Genomic DNA, 20941 nt, shown 5'->3' with positions numbered 1-20941 from the left:
TCATTGAGGAAGTATTCTACTCAGCCAGGAAAACACTGGAAAAGAAACTATGAAGCCAGGTGAATAGAAGAGATAATTTCACTCTCCTTATTATGCCAAACAAATTATCTGAGCTTGAACAGATATGAGTTTGCTGCAGAATACAAAACAGTGCTATTCTGATTTGTGGGTCTCATCACTTTAAAATGGTGTAATTTGTTAGGACACAATTGACCAATTTAACTTACTTTTTACTTCCTTTCAATTATTTATTCTTTTCAATTATGTGTAAGAGGTTGAAATGAATGTTTAAAATTAATGAGTAGACTATATCCTGAATCTTAAATATGTGGATTTCTTAGTTTATTTCCTAAACTCAATAAATAAGATAAATTATATGCTCATATTCACACTCCAATAATTTAATTTCATGAAAGACCATTCATTTAGTATTGTCATTTTCAAGGAAAGAAATGATAGGTTAAAAAAAGAATCCACAAATGCTGAGTTAACCAAGTCTGAGTTATTTTTGTTACTAATAAGGTTAGTATTTAACTGAAATTATAGTCAGTCAATAAGTTCTGTTAGTAGACTGTTACGATAAGTTCAACTGTCCAAAAGTTTATCAGATGACTTAGGGAGTAAATTACTTATTAAGAAATGTGTTAAAAATTATTTGTACTAAACCCAAATCATATCAAAAAGCTCTAAATTTAGATACACCCATTAATTAGTGAGATGTTATCTACATTTATTATATTACTAAAGAATTTCATGCATTAAATTATACATAAGTGAATAAAGGAGTTGAAGAGAATATATAGTGAGAAAATGAGAATTCTTTCTTTTTAATTTGATTTTTTATTTATAAAAAGAAAACATAGACTAAACCATAGGATAAAAGGGGAACAACTCCACATAATTCTCACCACCAGAACTATGTATCCCCTCCCCTCTCCTGATAGCTTTTCTATTCTTTAACTCTCTGTGAGTATGGACCCAAGGTCACTGTGGGATGCTTAAGGCTGAAGATCTGGCTTCTGTAATTGCTTCCCCGCTGAACATGAACATTGACAGGTTGATCCATACTCCCATCCTGTCTTTCTCTTTCCCTAGTGGGGAAGGGCTCTGGGGAAGTGGAGCTCCAGGACATATTGGTGAGGTCGTCTGTCCAGGGAAGTCTGGTTGACATCATGCTAGCATCTGGGACCTGGTGGCTGAAAAGAGAGTTAACATACAAAGCCAAACAAACTGTTGAACAAACATGGACTTAAAGGTTGGAATAGTGCAGATGAAGAGTTTGTGTTTCCTTCATTTTGTAGATAGCTAGTAGGCATATTTTAGTTATATTCCAAGGGCCTGTGGTTATACTAGTGTTTTTTGTTGTTGTTGTTTGTTTTTGCCTGAGCCTGAAATCTGATATGCAGGTGATATTATTGTCTGGGGGGGTGATATCATGGCTGGCAGAAGGACCAGAAAGCTGGATCAGGGAAGAGAGTAACTCCCAGATATGGAAAAGGTGTATAAATATTGTTGACTCTAAACCCCATCGATTTGATGTGATCTGGGGCCCATATTTAGCTTAGGAGCCTATGTGACCTCTGCATCCCTGTAGATCTGAGCTCACATTCTGTGGTTATAAGTAGGAACATTCCAAGATGCTCTAGTATCAGGACCCATCTTCCTCAGGTGGAGTATAGGGTATATTGTCCAACCTCCCTTCAGAAGATGGAACATTCTCTACCATTATTGATCCAAGTTGAGGGCAAGGTCCTAAGGGGGCCCACAAGGTGTCTATTGTGTTATTCCTGATAGGAATGACCTATAACAATGGAGAGAGGGATTTATTCGATGTCTAGGCCCATCATGTCTGTTTGGGAATCTCTGGACTCCCTGAGTAGGGCCCAAGCTGATGGGGTGGCCTGGCAGTGACTACAGAGTAAATGTTAAAGTATGCCAGTCTTTTGCTCTTATTCAGCTTTTGTAGTCCTTGCTTTGATAAGGTTAGCTTTGGAGTGAGTGAGGGAAGTATAATAAGAAGTAGTTGAGGAGGGTATCTAAGTCTAAGTAGACATTATTTCATTATGAATTTGATACTGACTCACTACAGACTATTGTGTATTTTTGCTTTCAGGTATATATTTTGCCCTAATTTATGGATACATGTGAACATATGCACTATCTTATAGGATCTGGTCTATATCTAGGTTTTAGGGTTTTGTTATGAAGTGAACCTCCTGGAATGGAATTGGAGAATACTATGAAAGGCAAGGTCTCACCTGAGTGATGAGGGTGAAGAGTTGACATTCCATGCCTGACGTCTTGGACACAATCTGAAGTGAGAATTCTTTGAGAAATAAGAAGGGAGCCAGGCATTAGCACAGCCGGTTAAGCGCACATCCTGTGAAGCGCAAAGACTGGCATAAGGATCTCTGTTTGAGCCCCCAGCTCCCCACCTTCAGGGAGGTCACTTCACAAGTGGTGAAGCAGGTTTGCATGTGTCTATTTCCTCCTCTCTGTCTTCCCCTCCTCTCAAGACTTTTCTCTAACCTACCAGCAATAACCACAACAAGGACAACAAAAATGGGAAAATGATCTCCAGGAGCAGTAGATTCATAGTGTAGGCACCAAGCCCCAGCAATAACCCTGGAGGGAAGAAAAAAAAATGTAAAGAAATAGAAAGAAAAAAAGAAACAGTATTTTAATTCAGAGATTTTCTTTCTTTTTTGTCCACTGGTGCTTTCTCCCATCTCTCTGTCTCTATCTCTCTTGGTCTGTCATAAGGATGAAAAAAAAAAAAAAGAAAGAATAGGAAAGAGAGAGAAAAATAGAAAGAGCCACAAGGAATAGTGCAGTTATGCAGGCAGCAAACCTCAGAGACAACACTGGTGGTAGACAAAACAGAAAAAAACAAAGTCACATAGTATGGTTATATCATTTAATAAATATAAAGGTGGGGCAGAGTCATGGGTTGAGTGCCCAGATTAGCATGCACAAGGACCTGCATTTAGGCCCTCAGTGCCCATCTGCATGGGGGAAGCTTCACAAGTAGCTAAGCAGGAAGGGCTTAGCAAGAAGGGCTCCTTGTGGTAGTTGGGGTGCACATTGTCATAATTGGGCACCACGGGAGACAGGAATTTGGCGCAGGAGTAGCTGGAAAGTTCTTCATAGACCTGAGGGTCTCCCTTCTGCATGTACAGCATCTTGTCCCTGTACTTCTCCCCCAGCTGGAGGTGGATGCTCTCGTCTATGCGCATGGGGTACATGGTGAGGGTGATGGCCAGCAGCGCGTGCTCGTTCTGCTTGTTAATCATCTGCTTGTTGTACATCGTCCTCTGGAACATGCTCTTGGTTCTCTGGATGTAGAGAAGGATGTTGGCAAAGACTCATATGGCATCCTGGTAGGGATGCATCATCAGATATACAAAGCTGAGGTAGTAGTAGGTGGTGACCTGACACTCAGGCACATGAGAAAACATGCACTTCTTGTTGAGTTCGATGTTCTCCAGCCTTGATGGCCTGGTAGTAATTTCCCAGCAGGGAGTGCTGGCGCAGGAGCCCCACCAGAATGAAGCAGCCAAGCATCTTGTAAAGGGAGTGTCACCCATACTCTCCAGCCCTGGATCACCTCCGCTCCTGTACACCTCCAACTGCCGGTTGATATTGGATTTGTCTACCAGGGAATGAAGGACATTGAGGACACTGTGAACATTCCAGATTTTGGGGTTGGAATGAAGAAAGTCAATCTCCTCTTTTTGGCAGTCTTAAAGCAGTACTGACTGAAGGAATGAAACTGATAAATGAATTCATCACTGATGTCCCAGAGCCACTGGTTGGGCAGTTCAAGGGGAGCAAGACCATCAGCATTAAGAATATAATTGAAGAGATTACAGTAGTTGTAATAGGATTTGAACCTTTGCTCCAAGGAGGGGCCCCCACTGACTTTGGCATATATGTGTCTGTAGTATAATTCTTTGTTTAAAATCAGGAACACAGCATCATTGCCAACCTGTGGAGCAATGGTTTCAGCCTCAGGCCAAGGTGTATTCTTGAAGAATCTTTCAGTCAGCTTGGTCCAACTGTTATCATAGATGTCCTGGATCTCATACACCTTCTAGTCAATGACGTCACTAGAGACACGACTGGCCTGTAGCTCGTAAACCTTCTGGTCAATCAAATCCGAGACAGTTTTGTGGAAATACTGGATGAAGTTTTTGATCACTTCAGGGAGGTGCAGCAACACACCCAGCTCTCCACCATCTGCAGCTTCCTCAAGCTTTACACCATCATGCCCGTGGTCAAGCTGGCCGGCTTCCTGGACCTCACCAAGTAGGAGTTCTGCATCCAGCTTCTGGTCTTCAAACACAAAATGAAGAACCTGGTGTGGACCAGTGGCATCTGTGGCCTAGACGGTGAATTCCAGTCAGCCTCCAAGGTTGACTTCTATATTGATAAGGACATGATCCATATATCAGACACCAAGGTTGCCAGGCACTATGGGGATTCTTTCATCAGGCAGATTCACAAATTCGAGGAGCTCAATCGAACCTTGAAGAAGATGGGACAGAGACCCTGAGCACAGTCACAAGCAGTAGTAAAGAGCCTGCTGTCATTGTAGGTGGAAGTGCTTTTACCACTGTGATGCCTTCACCTAGATCTGTCATCACCTAGTAAACTGAGTGGAAACTTATTAGAATTAAGGACTGAAACCTTTTAAATAGGACTCAGTAAAGAATCTTATTGGAGATGGATTTTTCCCCTTGTTGATGGGAAGCATCTGGATGAGGGCAGTAAAATGTAATTTGTCGTAAAAAAAAAAAGAAAATAATACAAGTGTATATGAAAGCTACATAATGAGTAATAATATAGATAATACTAAAGGCTGTAAGAACATCAGTGAGTTTCTTTTTCATTTCATATTGGGGAGAAGAAGAGCTTATTGTAAATTCATCTGTTGATACATGTGTAGAGCATGGTCAATATGAGTACACACCTTTATTAACACATTCCAAGACCTCTGTTTTGTAACACTTTCGATTTTTTTTTTTTTACCAGAGCACTGATCAGTTCTGGTTTATGGTAGTGCAGGGATTGAACCTGGGAATTCAGAACCTCAGGCACAATCATCTCTTTGCATAACCATTATCCTATCTACCCCTGTTCCACTTCAGACATTTTTATACACACCTCTTTCTTTAACCACATTTTTTTGTGATAACTTCCTTCAGGGTTCTCACAGATTTATAGACAAAGCCTTAGTTCAGACATTCTCACTGCCTGCACAGAGTTTGCCTGATACTAAGTGATAATATACGCACAAATACAGACGGATCATTGTTATGGGCAACCCTTGACTCTTGAGAAACGAAGACCAATGGATACATGTTTCTCTTTGTAATTATCCTGACAGATAATTCTCAGTTGTTTGTAAAACTGATAAGGTTTAATTAGATTAAGTATCAGCCTCCTGTTGGGGTTTTGCTCAATGAATTTGTATTGGTTTTAAATTCTTGTTCACTTCCACTGCCTCTTTCTCTTATCTGAAGTAACTCTCCAAATAAACCACTTATACTTAATCCATGAAATAGGGCATTTGTATGGACAAGTTTGAGAATCTTAAGCCAACAGTACTATCCAGATTGGCAGATGTAATCCTTTTGCTAGAGAAAAGCAGCTTCTCTTTACTTGGAAATATTGCAAAAACTAACTGCAGCCTGAGGTTTACAAAATGATGTTTTCTATTTCACAATCTTCATCTATACTCTAGTTCAGATTTCAGCATAACTAGAATAGGACCCAGATTTGTATTAGGAGGAAAATGTTTTACAATCCAAGCACTCATGTAATAAGTAGTCATATGTTGGTATAGTAGTGAATCTCTAGCATATGACCCAAGATGATGTTGATACCAAAGATAGGCTGCCACAGGATACACATAAATGGCATGTTGATTATGTTGAATTGAAACAAATTAGGAATACATCACAGTAGCAAAGCTTCCTCCACTGCATTTGGGGCCTGTCTTTAACATAGTCCTGAATGGCAAAGCTGGTGCACTATCCAAGTGAGCTGTTTATCAGGTACAGTAAAGACATTTAAGCATGTCTGTCTAGTTGGAAAAATGAGGAATTCTTATTGATAGAGATCGTGATTAATTCTTTCATCTCAGTGTTTGCATAGTGCTTTGTAGAAACAGTGTTGAATTTGACTCCATCTAAAACACAAATAGCAAAGAAAGATATTAAGTGGCAAGTGAAATAAATCAGAAATAGAAGGATTATAGGATGAAAAGGTGAACTGGAAAGTTACAACTATAGAACCCATGATTTGAATTTACTAAGTCTGCTGGAAGGAAGAGGCTGTAGGAACATCAGTGAGTTTCTTTTTCATTTCATATTGGGGAGAAGAAGAGCTTATTGTAAATTCATCTGTTGATACATGTGTAAAATATCTCTATTTTCTGCAAAACACTCATACCTTCAGCCTAGGTCTTGCTTCACCATCATACACCAGGACCTGAAAGCCGCCACCCCACTTCCCAAAAGAAGGTGCAATACTAAGTGAGTTTTTAAAAGACATCAGTGATGAGCACAACAGTAAAGAAATCAATAAAAGATAACCTACTAGGACTATATATTTAACTGAAGAGTTTCTGCTTAACAAAACAGAAAGACACCCTAAAAAGTAGAAAATGATATTTACATGCCACAAGCCAGACAAATGAATAATACCCAGCAGACACACACACACACACACACACACACACACACACACACACACACACACAGCCTCAGTAATAAAAAACTGAGCAACCCATTTAAAAACTGGGGAAAGAAATAAACAGACACTCCTCCAAAGAAGATATTCAGATGACCAACAGACATATGAAAAAATGTTCAAAATTTCTGATTATCAGAGAAATGCAGATCAAGACAATGATGAAATACCATTGTGACCCCACTGAGAATGGTCTACAAACACACACACACACACACACACACACACACACACACACACACACACACACACACACACACGTACTGCATTAAGCACATACATTATAGTCTACAAGGTCCCAGGTTCAAGCCACTGGTCCTTACCTGCCATATGACCAAACAATTCCTTTCTTGGGCATCTATGCAGCGAACACAAAAATAGTTGTCAGAAAAGGTCTACGCACATCCACATTCATGGCAGTACTATTTGAAATAGCCAACATTTGGCAAGAACATAAGTCTCCAACATCAGGTAAGTGGCTGAAGATGTTATGGCATATAAACACAATGGGAAACTAACTACACAGCTGGAGGAACAGATGACATATTGTCTTTCGCTACAATATGGATTAAATTAGAGGAAACCATGTTGAGTGATATAGGATAGAAGAAGGATAAATATAAATGTTCTTGATCACAGATGGCCTTTATGAAACAAAGCAAAACATAATACAGAGTGAATCCTCTATGGAGTATAGTCTGTCATAGTACATTGAGGACCCAGGAAGGGAAAGAGGGGACACTAAGGGAAGGCTGAGGACTTAAATAAAATGATGGTTTGATGGGGGGTGGTGGAATGTAGTGACACCTATCTTGGGGAAATGTAGAAATGTATTCTTAAGACAACATAAATCCTGTAAATCAATATTTCCTCAGTAAAGAGATATTGAAAAGGTGACCACAGGGTCTCCTAATTCTTCATCCATAGGTGCTTCCAATTTCCTCATCCATGAGAATTATAGTAGATATAATCACATACCAAGGCTATTATTCCACACTGAGTAGGCTTGTTAAATTACTTGAGAATCCTATGCTTAAAATATTTAGAAATAGAAAAGCTCATTACATTTGGTGGTAGAAATAAAACTTTTTGATGACTTAGTCTACTATAACTTCAAAGTTAAGTAATTTATGAATAATAAACTATATGAAATTATAATACAGAAAAAACTATGGAAATACTAATTATATAAAATATAGTAGTGACATCAAAATGTACTAATTTTTTAACTATTTTAATAAGTTTCAATTATAATTGTGTTCAAAAAAGTTTGGAATTATCCTAAAATTATCCAAATAAGGGCATAAAGTTCAGTCATTATTCTTGCAATCATGGTTCTTGCATCATGCTTCAACAATTTAATTAAAAGATGGGTGATAAATCTTATGTCAACAGATGTGTATAAAAAGAGTATGCAGGGAGCCAAATCAATGAGCCAAAAATACAGGACTGCACAACATTGTTGTAATAATGTTTTTGTTGTATAAGCAAGTGCTGTTTTGTGACTTATTTGCATACAGTGATTTCATTTATTGATTCAGTTTTAAATTATTGTCATGGGCATAGTTCAATAAGCATTTTCAAGCAGAAAAGAAAGAGGGCAATATAATTTAGATTGATTTTGTAGTTAATGGGATTATATCTTCACAGATGCAAATTTGAATATAAAACTTTTTTATTTTTATCAAAACATGAGATTACGAGCATTTCTAACTTTAAACACTTTTTTCAAGTATGCATTAAAATATTAATAGACTTTCATTGACATAAAGCTGTATTAATCTTATATCTTCCTCTTAAAAGTTCAGATTTACTACCATGACTGCCAGCCATTCCTACAGTTATATAGCTTATTTAATGTTTCCTTAAACCCTCTGAAAAGGCTGGCAAGATAGTTTACCTGGAGGGTACCTACTTTGCTATGCCTGTGGCCCAGTTTTGAAACTGACCCCCAGCCCCCACTGCATTGGCAAAAGCTTCAGGACTATGGTGTTTTTCTTTCTATCTTTATCTCTGTTTCTCTCTTCTTATTTGAAAAGTTAACCTAAATCAGTGAAATCTCATGATTATAAAAACCACAACAAACAAACAACAACAAAACAAAAACCTCTGTAAATGAAAAAATATAAATATAATGAAAACTGTGAAAAGGGAAGTGACTTAATGATATCCTAATTAAATTCTACCAGTTAAAGAAAAACATTCTTTATAGTATATATTTGTATATATGCAGTAAAGCAGTATATTGGATTATATACTATACCTATTAATATAGTATACTTTATGCAGCAATTTATTATTAACAAAATATGTACATGCATATATAAAACAAAAATAATTTGAAAAGAGCCTGATTTAATATTCTTTATTAATTTGACAGAGACAACCAGAAATTGAGAGGAAAGGGGATATAGAGAGTGAGATAGAGAGAGGGAGAGACCTAGGTGATCTCAATTTTTACATTTTATTTGATTGTCTATCATTCATTTTTCTTGTTTAAAGAACATTAAGAGAATTGTGAAGGACATTTATATTTCACAGGATTGTCTAAAGATACCTTGTCTAAACTAGAGGTATTTGTACCTTCTGGTTAATGGTAGTGTGAATTTGAGAGAAAACACTTCAAGTAATGAATGGCAGAATGAAGAGTTTTATGAAAGAACCAAATGCTTCAGTTCCAATTTATAAACCTACCCACTTTTATTAAGAAAAGTAATCTGCATGGTAATGGAGTCCAGATTATTTTGGGGAAAAATCACCTGCCATAGTACCAAGAAATATAAATATATCAAGAGAAACACAGGAATCCAAGAATAACCAATTGCACATGAATAATGCTCAGAGGTACTATAAGTGGGAAGCAGTCTACAACAAAGGAAGCTAGTAAGCAAAATAACACTGTCAGTAATTAAGGTCAGGTGAAACACTAGAAACATATTGATCATTTGTTTTTAAAAGCAATCTAGATCATGAATGTTATATACTTGATGGCAATGCATACATCTGTGATATTTCTTTTTCCACCAGAGTTCTAGTTGGGTCTCAGTGTCTATATAATCTCACTGACCCTGGCAGTCTTTGTTTTATTTTTTCCTTCTGTTTCTGATTAGATTTTAAGAGACACACAGGAAAAGAGAAACAGAGAGAAACAGAGACAAAGACAGAAACAGAGAGAAGGAGAGATGCCCATAGTGCTGTTCTACCACTCATGAAGCCTCCCACTTGTAGGGGGAGCAGGGGCTTAAACCTGGTCACCTTGTATACTACTATGTGCACTCTATCAAGTGCTCTATCACCCAGCCTCTCTTACAGTTATTTTAAATGTTAATTATATGCTGACTATAATAAGTATAGAATATAGGAATTATATATCAACTCTATGATTAAACATTTCTGTTTAGATGAGGATAAGTCAAATTCAGTAAACCATGAAAATCATTAATAACAAATAACTATAAAAATCTATACTGCATGAGAAGTTCTACCCAAGTGCCATTAAGTGTACTATGAACCATTAAACCTCCAATAAAGTGCTAAAAAGCCTATATCAATGTAAAGTGGCAACTTGTTATTTATTATCTTTTTAAAATTTTTTATTTTCTTTCTTTATTTATTAGAGACAGCCAAAACTGAGAGTGAGTTGGATATAGAGAGGGGTATATAGAGAGAGATATACCTGAAGCACTGCTTTACCACTTGTGAAGCCCCACCCCCCCTTGTAGGTGGGGACCAAGAGCGTGAACTCGGGTCCTTGTGGATGTTATCACCTGGCTTCTCTCACTGTTGTCTTTATGTGCATTTATCTTTTAATCAGTTACTGATGATATGAGTGACTAAGAAATCTGTGGAACATATACACAATGGAATATTACTCAACTGTAAAAAAATGATGAAATAATCTTCTTTGATTCATTTTGGATGGAACTCTAAGGAATCATGATAAGTAAGATAAACCAGAAGAAGGACAAGTATGAAATGATCTCACTCATAGGTGGAAACTAAGAAACAAGAAAAGGGAAAGCACAAAGTGAAACCTGGACTGAGTGTGGTGTATAATGCAGCAAAGTAAAGGATTCAGGGGGAGGTGTGTGTTTTGGGTGGGGGGAGAGTTTGAATACCCCTTGGGTCATGATGAAGAAAGATCTGGATGGGTAGTAGCAGCAGTGTATAGACACACCCAACGTAGAGAATTGAGAAGCTGCACTCATGTACTCAATTGTTCAGTAAACTATTATTTCAACCAATAAAAGATAATTAAAAAAAAATTTCATTTATTTATTATTGGATAGTGTCAGAGAGAAAGAGAAAGGGGAGGGGTAAATAGAGAAGGAGAGAGACAGAGAGACACCTGCAGGTCTACCACTCATGAAGCTTTTACTCTGCAAGTGGGGACCAGGGGCTTAAACCTGGGTCTTTGGGCACTGTTTTGTGTGTGCTTAACTGGGTGTACTGCCATCTGGCCCCATTATTTTTTTCTCATCTGACCTCTTTACACATTCTTAAAAAGTTCTCTGAAACTTTCTAGGATAATTTCAAAAGAAAAAAATATCTGGGAAAGGACTTAGAACATATGAAATATTTTTTAGTAATAAAGTTCTTGTATAATATAGCATATTCATTGTATGTACAAAATAGCTAATTGAAACACCATCATCATTATTATCTAGGCTGATGTTTGGGTAGCTTTCAAATCTGATTTCAAATTCTACAACTACTATCAAGCTAAAGAAAATGTAATATTTGAACATTTAATAGTCAGGAAGATGTTAAATGATCATTCATACTAGATACAAGAGTATAGAATATGAGTAAAATACTCAAATAGGGTAGGATAATTATAACTAAAAAGGCTTAAACGTCTAGTGGCATTTTGTGTGTGTGTGGGGTAACAAAATGTAATAGTTCTATTACAGCACAGGTTTAGGTACGTAAAAACCATGGCAGCAAAATAAGCAAAGGGGAAAGATAGACTAGCCACAAAAGGACCACAGTCCTTAAGCACTGTTTGCCAGCATTCAGCTAGATAGTGCAGGCCCCAAGGAAATAGCTCCATTGAGTCTGAGGAAAAGACCGGAGAGGACCACCTGCAGGAGGCGGGGGTCATTCCACAAGCCCATGAATCAGGTCTGCAGGTGTCTATCTTTCTCTTCCCCTCTGTATCTTCCTCTCTCCTCTGAATTTCTCTGTGTTCTATCCAATTAAAAAAAGTAAAAAAAAAAAAAAAAAAAAAAGACTGAAGAGGAGAAGATGAAGACAACCTGGGATGGGGCAAGCAGGAAGAGAGCCAAACAGATGAGTCAAAGGGAGAAGACACTGCCAAGCACTTACAATAAACAGTCTCTTGTACCCACAATCCCTTGTGAGTTTACATAAGTCTTTTCTAGTAAGGTTGTAGACTCTCTCTCATTGAAATCTTGTCAGTGATCCATCCTCTTTATTTTTAACAGGGCCCTACACTCTAGTTAATACATATTATTTTTTTCATTAAATTTTATTTATTTTCCATTTTGTTGTCCTTGTTGTCTTATTGTTGTTGTTATTATTGATGTCATTCATTGCTGGAGTTAATGCATATTCTTAAGTATATTTCATTAGGAAAGGTATTACACAAAACTATTTTTGACTACTTTTCATTACTAAGGCTCAATATTGTCTTTTCTATTAAGATTAGTTTACTCCATTTTTTTTTTTGGTCTGGTCTCACCTCTTAGTTACAATATTATTCCTTTTGATTCCCTTTGCATGTTTCTTAGTTATAATTCATTTCCTCCATCCCCCTCCATTTTATTGGAGGGGGGGTTAATGGTTTACAGTACAATTGTTGGCATATGGTCATTTCCTTTCTTTCCTTTCCCCCAGCAGAGTATTAACTTCAATAATGCAAAGACTTTTAAAAAATTATTTATGTCATTGTTATGAAAGAGTGAGAGTATCTTACTCACAAACAGAAGTTGAAAAATAAGAACAGAAGGGAAAACACAAAGCAGAACTTGGAATGGCATTGGTGTATTGCACCAAAGTAAAAGACCCTGGGGTGGGGGGAGGTCCTGGACATGATGGCAGGGGAGGACCTAGTGGGGGTTGTATTGTTATGTGGAAAACTGAGAAATGTTACACATGTATGTAAAATACACACACTACTGTATTTTACTGTTGACTGTAAACCATTAATCCTCCAATAAAGATACATATATGTGTACATAAAAATAAATATATGGAACTAAAGAATGAAAGTGGGGAAATATAGGCTCTATAGAGGAAGAGAGACGTTCCTGTTGTCTTAGGGTTTAAGAAGACAATAGATAGTTATTGCTATAATCACATTATTTGGCAATTGGGTTAACTTTGAAATATCCCTTTGTTAGGATTTGCTGTATCATACACAACATCACCATAATTTATGTTCTTTGATATTATTTGTATGTAGCTGTGATACTGGTTGCTTCTGTTCTGCCTGGTCTAAGCTTTTAAGAGAGTCAACATATCAAACACTCAGTCTATGTATTAAAAAGAGTCCTTGATTTAAAAAGTTTGAGACAACCTCTAGGGTGGGGCTCACTTTCCGGCATGCTTCACTCAATTCATACCAAATGATATTGCATCTGCCTATCCCAGCGTAATCAATGCAATGAATACCACCTCAGCATGCTTCATTTCAGACTGTGTCCAGAGACATCAGGCATGGAAAGTCAACTCTTCACCATCATCACTCAGGTGAGACCTTGTCTTTCATAGTATTCTCAAACTCCATTCCAGGAAGTTCACTTCATAACAAAGTCCCAAAACCGAGATATAGACCAGGTCCCGTAAGATAGAGCATATGTTCACATGTAACCATAAATTAGGGCAAAATATATACCTGAAAGCAAAAATACACAATAGTCTGTAGTGAGTCAGTATCAAATTCATAATGAAATAATGTCTGCTTAGACTTAGATACCCTCCTCAACTACTTCTTATTACACTTCCCTCACTTACTCCAAAGCTAACCTTATCAAAGCAAGGACTGCAAAAGCTGAATAAGGGAAAGATGCTGGCATACTTTAACATTTACTCTGTAGTCACTGCCAGGCCACCCTATCAGCTAGGGCCCTACTCAGGGAGTCCAGATATTCCTAAACAGACATGATGGGCCTAGACCTTGAATAAATCCCTCTCTCCATTATTATCGATCATTCCTATCAGGAACAACACAATAGACCCCTGTGTGGGCCCCCATAGGACCTTGCCCTCACCTTGGATCAATAATGGTAGAAAATGTTCCATCCTCTGAAGGGAGGCTGGACAATATACTCTATGCTACACCTGAGGATGATGGGTTGATATTGGGGCAGCCTGGAATGTTCTTACTCATGACCACAGATAGTGAGCTCAGATCTGGAGGTATGCAGAAGTCACATAGGCTCCTAAGCTGATTATTATCCCCATGCCACATCAAATTGATGGGCTTTACAGTCAACAATATTTACACTCCTTTCCCATATTAGGAAGCTACTCTCTTCCCTGATCCAGCTTTCTGGTCCTTTTTCCAGCCATGACATCATCTCCCCAGACAATAACTTGGATTCACTTGCATATCAGATTTCAGCCTCAGAAGAAAAAAGAAAAAGGAGAAAAAAAAATAGTATACCCTCTGGAATATAACTAAAATATGCCTACTAGCTATCTACAAAATGGAGGGTCCCCCAACACTTCATCTGCACTATTCCAACCCTTAGGTCCATGATTGGTCAACAATTTTTTTGGCTTTGTATATTAACTCTCTTTTCAACCACCGGGTTCCAGATGGTAGCATGATGCAGACCAGACTTCTCTGGACAGACAATCCTACCATTGTGTCCTGGAGCTCCACTTCCCCAGAGCCCTTCCCCACCAGGGAAAGAGAGAGATAAGCTGGGAGTATGGATCGACCTGTCAGTGCCCATGTTCAGCATGGAAGCAATTACAGAAGCCAGACCTTCAGCCTTCTGCATCCCACAATGACCTTGGGTCCATATTCCCATTGCATTAAAGAATCGGAAAGCTATCAGGGGAGGGGATGGGATACAGAATTCTGCTGGTGGGAATTGTGTGAAGTTGTACCCATCTTATCCTCTGGTTTAGTCAATGTTTCATTTTTATAAATAAAAATAAAAAAAAAATAAGTATGCAAGAGAGACAGGACAAAGCACCACTCTATTCTGGTATATGCAGTGCTGAGGTTAAACCTTGAAATTGGGAATCTTATGCCTATAAGACCTGTACTCTACTTCTGGTGTAACTCCTTGGGTGAGTTCAAAGATGTTTATTTCTAGAATCTCCACCACCCATTAAGTTCTTAGCATATTATAGAAATTGTTATGATTTATGTCCTTTTTCTTTGTCTTATTTCTTCCATTATAAATTTTTTTGATTTTAAAGACCTTTAACTTTGAAAAATTAATAAAACTCAGAAAAGGCAGATTCCTAAATTTCTTTAAATATATAAAATAGATAAAGTCTAAAATAATACAAGAAAATTAATGTTTTCCTCCTTTTTTTACCCCAGACTGCCATCTGTCTAATTTTCAGTAATGAACTTTCAACTATACAGACCTGTATTAAGAGAATTTTTGCAATGGATGAATTAAAAAGAGATCACAATTATATGTACATGTGATCTCTTTGTAATTCATATATATGGAATATAACTGGAAAAAAAATCAACTAACAACCACCTCTTTTTCTCAACTTAAAAAGACCCTAAGGACATGCAAGTACTATATAAAAGATACACACACTTTTCTAATGGGAAAAAAAAGCCTTTTTTCCTACAACCAAATAAGAGCAGGTTCTTACTCTCAGGACTTCTTATCTGAGTTTTCTGAGTTGTTATAGGGACTGGACCAAAGTCAGCAGAAAGTAATTTTCTAGGGTGGGGGCTGGCACATCTGGTTGAGCACACATGTTATAGTATGCAATGACATGGGTTCTATCCCTTGGTCCCCACCTGCAGGGGGAAAGCTTTTTTGCTGGGCTAGCATGAGGGTGTTTCTTCCTGGGCACGTGTTCTCTGGGTTGGAGAGAACTCAACCAGAGCCAACCTGGGCTGCTGCTTGCTCAGCAAAGAGGGAGAGAAACCAGGATCTCGTGGCAGAGCCGGAACATAACATGTCTTTATTGATCAGAGACAATGCTTTTATATATTAGAACCAGAAGTGGCAAGTCAGAAAAGGAAATGGCTAGGAAAGGGGGTGGAGAAAAGGAAAGAGCAGGCTAAGGTAAAAACTTCCTTAGCAACTGTTGCAAAGGTTTTAACTGGAATTAATTAATAACCTGCAGGCAGGGCAGGTCTCAAGGTAGAAAGATGATAGATCAAAGGTGGGGATCTTTCAGGCAAAACAATGATTATGTAAATAGGCCATAGTGTCAGCAATGGAAGATGGGGGGAGGCAGCTGGCTTAAGGCTGGACACTTTTTCAGTGGTGAAGCAGTGTTGCAAGTGTCTCTCTGTCTCTTTGTTTCTCTGTCATCCCGTTTACTTTTGATTTTTGGCTGTCTCTATCTAATTACAAATAAATAAATAAATAAATAAATAAATAAATGTAACTTTCTCTGCTCTGCTGGAAGTCAGAAGGCTTGGAGGCTCTGGGTTATTGAGATGAGTCCTGGTCCAAGTCTGCATTGATCTTGCACTTTCTCTGCTCTGTTGGAGGTCAGGAGTTCTGGAGGCCCCAGAGTGCAGAGGTATGTCTGCTTTTGTCTGCTTCTAGCCTACATAGTAATATTAAAATATTTTAACTTATTATTAATAAAAAATAACAATGAAAAAATAATCGAGAGGCTACCAATTTCTGGAGTCAAGCAAGGCGAAAGTGGAAAGTTTGATGTAGACCCTGACATGTAGTGTCCATTGGCAGACACACAAACAAAGCTGTTTTAAGAATTCACATACAGCTATTTGATTGGCAGTTCTGAGATGCAGTACCAAGAAGACTGCTACTTCAAATACTAGACATCCAGGAAATAACAAAAAAAAATACCCTGCTATTTTTGTATCTTATCTTATCTATCTTGCCTTATATCAACTTTATTTTATTTCACCAAAGAGATGCTCAGCTCTAGTTTATAGTGGCAAGGTAAATTGAATTGGGGCTCTTGGAGCCTCAGACACCAGAGTCTATTTATGTAACCATTAAGTTGTCTCCTCTACCACAAAATAATTCTCAAGACCAAGTAAGGATGAAAAAAATAATAAAATTAAATTAAAAAGGTGGGTTTGGGGAGAATGAAACTGAGACCTCTAAAAGGACTGGGCTTTCTGAACACTGGGGAAGAATAGATACTGGTAAATTAAATTCATCTTTACTTTCAAAACTGCCAGCAGTTAACACAAAATCTGGGAACAAATAAACAAACAAAAAACAACACCAAAAATGGCACTAAAGACTCAAATTCCTACCTCTTTCTTACTGGCCTTGCTCTTTTGAAATATCAAGGAACAGTTAAGACTGACTATAGATTTTGTTCCAGCAGGAAGTATGAGGAGATTTAGTCTAAGAACTGGGAAATATCTCAAAGCATTTGACCCCCTCCCTCTCTCCAATTTCTATTTGGCTTTCCAGCCCATTGCCACTTCTGTACAAAAGTTCACTTTCTTTAGAGAAAAGGGAGGTTGACTTGAGTAACAACGTCTAGTCTGTTATTATGGGTTTGGATGGCAATAAACGTTTTTCACTTTTTGTAAAAAGTGGTGTAACAGGGTTTGACTTATGTGGCACTGGGCAGTGAGACTGTGTTTAGTTTCTAATATACATATGGTTTTTTTTAATCATATTTGAAAAAGACCAGCCACATATTAAAAACATCAACTTAGAGAAAGATGAGAAAAGTGATCTAGATCAGACAATAGTTTTAAATGACTTTCTCTTTAGACATGCTATCACCAAATACACTTTTTCTTCTCATGGGGTCACCATCTCCCCTAAACACTGGCCACTTCCCTAATGTTTTTGCACTTAGAAAGTCAGAAGCAAAACTTTCTAAGATAATTTTTTTCCTGAACCTACTTAGGATGCTATGACAAAAAATACCATTTTCCCTACAAATATGTATTTCTCACAGTTTTGGAGGCTGGGAAGTCAAAGGTCAAGGCACAGTATTTGGGGTTTGGTGAAGGTCCTGCTGTCCAGTTCATCAAAGGCAATTTAATTTGCTCACAATGTCTATACAAGGCAGTGTGTGTGTGTATGTGTGTGTGTATACCTTTGAGGTCTATTTATAAGGGTACTAATACCATTTGTGAAAGGCCTACCTTTATCACTTAATGACCTCCATAATATACACATCCAAATGCTACCTCATTGAGAGTTAAGTTTTAAAATAATATTAATTCTGAGACAACATAATTGTCAATGTACAACAGATTTTCTGATAATTATTGTTCCTTCATTCCTTCTCTTTCACCTGCTTTCAATCCCCAGCATATTCAGCTAGAAGTTCAGAACATAGGTAACTAGCTAGGAATTACTTTCAAAAAAACATATTTCTTGGGAATCCGTTGGTAGCGCAGCGGGTTAAGCACATGTGGCATGAAGTGCAAGGACCAGTGTAAGGATCCTGTTTCGAGCCCCCAGCTCCCTACCTGCAGGGGAGTCGCTTCACAGGCAGTGAAGCAGGTCTGCAGGTGTCTATCTTTCTCTCCCCCTCACTGTCTTCTCCTCCTCTCCATTTCTCTCTGTCCTAACAATGACTACATCAATAACAACAACAATAAGAAACAAGGGCAACAAAAGGGAAAATAAATTAAAAAAAAAAGTATTTCTTTATTATGACAGAGAAATTATTAGAATTCTGTTCCCCTCTGACACAAGGAATTGAACCTATAACTTCTAGGGCTTCAGGCATGTAAGTCAGTGCCTACTCAAATGACACCTATACATGGTTTCTCCAAAACGTTCACCTTCCCATTCTATACTCACTGTCATGTGGAGCTACTTCAAGAGTCAATGCAGCTATGCTCTTGTTTGGTTCTAAACAATGGATTATTATGATGGGCATTCCAGAACAATGCTTTTACCTTCAACTATATTTAGTAGATGGATGGCTTCCTCATGTCATTGAAATAAGAGTCTGTAACAGGAATGCTCAGTACTGTAAGTTGCAACAAAAAGATGGAAACATACAACTGATTGCTGATAGGACCACTGACATGCATAGTATCACATATTCACACGGAAGAGCACAATTCATCAATTGAAATGAAATAAAAAATAACAGCTATACATAGCATTATAGATGGGCCTGAAAATATACAGTGGAGTAAAAAAAAAGATGTATATTCTGTGATTATAGTAAAATGAAAAACCACCCCCAGATCAAAATATACTGTGTAAGAAAATTTGCATGTATAATAAAGCTGCAAAGAAATACAGGATGATGTTTAAGTCGAAATTCAGGGTTTTAGTTATTGCTTAAAAGAGAAAGGAGTAGGGAAGCAAATGAAAATTCTTATAAGGTACTAGTTAAATTTGACCTTTTTAAAGGTGAGTAGAAGAATCTGTTTATTATTACTAGTTTAACACTCATGTTCAGAAACTTTTATTAAAATGATATTTCAAAATTAAAAGTAGAATTATTGAACAACAAAGAGGGAGGAGAGAGAGAGAGAGAGAGAGAAATGATGCCACAAAAAGGGGGGGGTACAACTAGTATGGCAATGTAATATGTAATCAGAAATGTAGCACTGTTCATTGATGGAGGGCTTATCCACAGAAATAACAGTGCTGCTAAGATTATGTACCAGCAATTGACACTCAAACTGCCTGAACAAATAGACCTGGTGCATTAAGTACAAAACTATAAGTGTGTCAGAAACCAACTAGATTTTGGCACAATGTCACAATAACTATAAAAATTCTGACTATCAGAACAGTATTCTAGTTTCTTTTTTTCTCCACCTTTTTTTGAGACTTGACAGTGCTATTTAATTTACTGACATAGACGTTTCATTTGATATACGTATTTCAGAAATATTTATCACTAAAGAGTAGCCATGATAAAAAGCCTGAATCCTATTTGAAAACAATTTTGAAGCAAAGTTAGTTCTCAAGATGATAACTGAGATGATTTATTTCAGTGGATGGGTATTTTGTAGGCTTGGTAGAAAGAGGACAAACTATCAAATGTTCATAGTAAGATTTAATATTTTAAGATATTTGGAATTTGTTATTGATTCCTATAATTTTTTAATTTTAATGTACATTGACATAATATTATTAGAAAGTTTCTAACTCATAAAATGGAAAAAAACAATGAATTGAAAAAACAAAAAGAATTCAAAAACATTTTGAATGCTGCCTTTAATAGAAGGATTCTGTTTGGTGACTAGGACAGAGTTGTAAAAAAGATCCAATATAGAAGTAATACCTACATGCATGTCCAGCAGAGAAGCAATTACAAAAGCCAGACCTCCCACCTTCTGTACCCTATAAAATCTTTGGTCCATTCTCCCAGAGGGAAGAAGAATAGGGAACCCTCCAATGGAGGGGATGGGACATGGAACTCTGGTGTTTGGAACTGTGTGGAATTGTATCTCTGCTATCTTACAATTTTGTTAATCATTAAATCACCAGTAGAAAAAAATATTTACATATTTGATAAAATACATTGTCTTCTGAGTAAGTTAATATATTTCTTTTGAGTAATTTAATGGATGGATATTGATAATGATGGCAACTAATTTTTTAAAAATCTTTATTTATTTATTTTGGATAGTGACAGAGAGAAATTAAGAGGGAAGGGGGATATGAAGAGGAAGAGAGACAGAGAGACACCTGCAGCACTGTTTCACCACTTTTGAAGACTCTCTCCTGAAGGTGGGGACTGGAGGCTTGAACTCATGTGCAGCTCTAGGCTGGTATTATCTATGTGGGAATCCAAGGATTCTCTGACTACAGCCTCAGATTACGAGGTGGCTTGCTATTGCCAAAAAGGCCATCATAAAATGAGCCAGACTCTTGCCATTATTCAGCTTTTATAGTCCTTTCTTCATCTGAGGATTTTAGGCTTTTTCCCAGTTGTTAAAGTGTTTAGTGTCATTTATTGTATCCAAACTGGTATTAGTTTTATGGGGTCTGTCCTCAAATTAGGGAGGAGATACAACTCATATTTCAGTGGGATCTCAATTAACCTTAAATTTTACTGTACTTAATTACTCGATGATTCT

The 20941-nt window shown here is 37.3% G+C and overlaps 1 pseudogene; it reads right to left on the bottom strand.

The window, feature by feature from the left end:
• Positions 1 to 563: 563 nt before the first annotated feature.
• Positions 564 to 18774, bottom strand: LOC103107500 (eukaryotic translation initiation factor 3 subunit L-like; annotated as a pseudogene).
• Positions 18775 to 20941: the final 2167 nt, after the last annotated feature.

This window comes from Erinaceus europaeus, chromosome 2 (assembly GCF_950295315.1).
Source record: "Erinaceus europaeus chromosome 2, mEriEur2.1, whole genome shotgun sequence".
Taxonomy (NCBI): Eukaryota; Metazoa; Chordata; class Mammalia; order Eulipotyphla; family Erinaceidae; genus Erinaceus; species Erinaceus europaeus.
This window is presented reverse-complemented; position numbering and strand designations above follow the sequence as displayed.